Source organism: Ischnura elegans, chromosome 11 (assembly GCF_921293095.1).
Source record: "Ischnura elegans chromosome 11, ioIscEleg1.1, whole genome shotgun sequence".
Lineage (NCBI taxonomy): Eukaryota > Metazoa > Arthropoda > Insecta > Odonata > Coenagrionidae > Ischnura > Ischnura elegans.
This window is the reverse complement of record NC_060256.1, coordinates 31,714,110-31,715,241: the sequence shown is the minus strand read 5'-3', so window position 1 is coordinate 31,715,241 and position 1,132 is coordinate 31,714,110. Positions and strand designations below refer to the sequence as shown.

At 32.4% G+C, this 1,132-nt stretch overlaps 1 long non-coding RNA gene across 1 annotated transcript; it reads right to left on the bottom strand.

Annotated features, from left to right (window-relative positions):
• Positions 1–284: 284 nt before the first annotated feature.
• LOC124168295 lies at positions 285–930 on the bottom strand. The gene is made up of 3 exons (XR_006866894.1): positions 765–930; positions 567–663; positions 285–335 (listed from the first exon to the last, which is right to left on the bottom strand). It is a non-coding gene; the product is annotated as an uncharacterized LOC124168295 (long non-coding RNA).
• Positions 931–1,132: the final 202 nt, after the last annotated feature.

Genomic DNA, 1,132 nt, shown 5'->3' with positions numbered 1-1,132 from the left:
TTGTTGTTTCAGAAATCGACAGGGATCTAAGATAGAAAAACTTAAAAAAATTTATGACCCCCTCGGCCACACATGGTAATAACTAAATTACAGAAATCTTCAAAATGTAAAAACATATTGCTCGAATTTTATCAAAACATTCACAAGTATGCTGATTGGCTTTGAGGATTTAAAATTAAAACTTCATTCTTTTGAATTCTTGTTAAGTTATGGGAGTACAAGGCTGTGCATGGAACTTACATGGTTACATACTTATAGATCGTTACTGATGAACTTATTAAGCAAAATTATTGTCTTCATCAGCCTGATCCTCGGTCTGTTTATCCTGCCAATCCCTGAAGAGAAAATAGTAATTACTCCATGTGAAATGATATATCATGTATCATTTGCTTAAATCAGGGAGGTAAATTGAGAAATTATTAACTAATATTCCAAAAAGAATAAGCAATCAGATTCAATAAATAATATGTCCATATTGTACCCCCACATTCTCATAATGGCGGTAAATGATTCAACTTCCATCAAATCGAATTAATGTGGCAGGGAAATGAGAAGCGACTACTTACCTTCTTATTTTCCTGACTTTAGCCTGGTTGAGCCAATTACTCAGACACCCTTTCAGCACCACATCTGATGCATCAGGGTAGACCCTTCTGCATACACCTATGAAATTATAAAAAACATACCTAATGCAGTATGTTAAAAATTCATTTCAACAATCCATTATTATAATAATCTTAGAATATCTTATTGGATGCACTCACGAAAAATAACAGGACACACTGAAGTGCTATAAAATGATTTCTTAACCGAATTCTTCTGAAGTTTGCCCGTAAGAGAATACAGCTCTGCTACATAGTCATTCTAAGACGACGCAACATATTTTGTAGAAGTGTTCATTCATTTCTTCTACCAACTGCTACCAAACATTGCATCTAGAGATAAAAAAGATCAGATCAATTAAGAGTTAACAGCTTATACAAGAATAACAAAAATCATGTTTATAGCCAGAAGAAAAATTCACCAAAAAAATTAACACAATTGTCATGGTTAGTATGCATATGTAGTATGTATGCACGTAAGTGCATATGAAATAACAAAAATCCAATCATACCATAATTGTTTAATATTT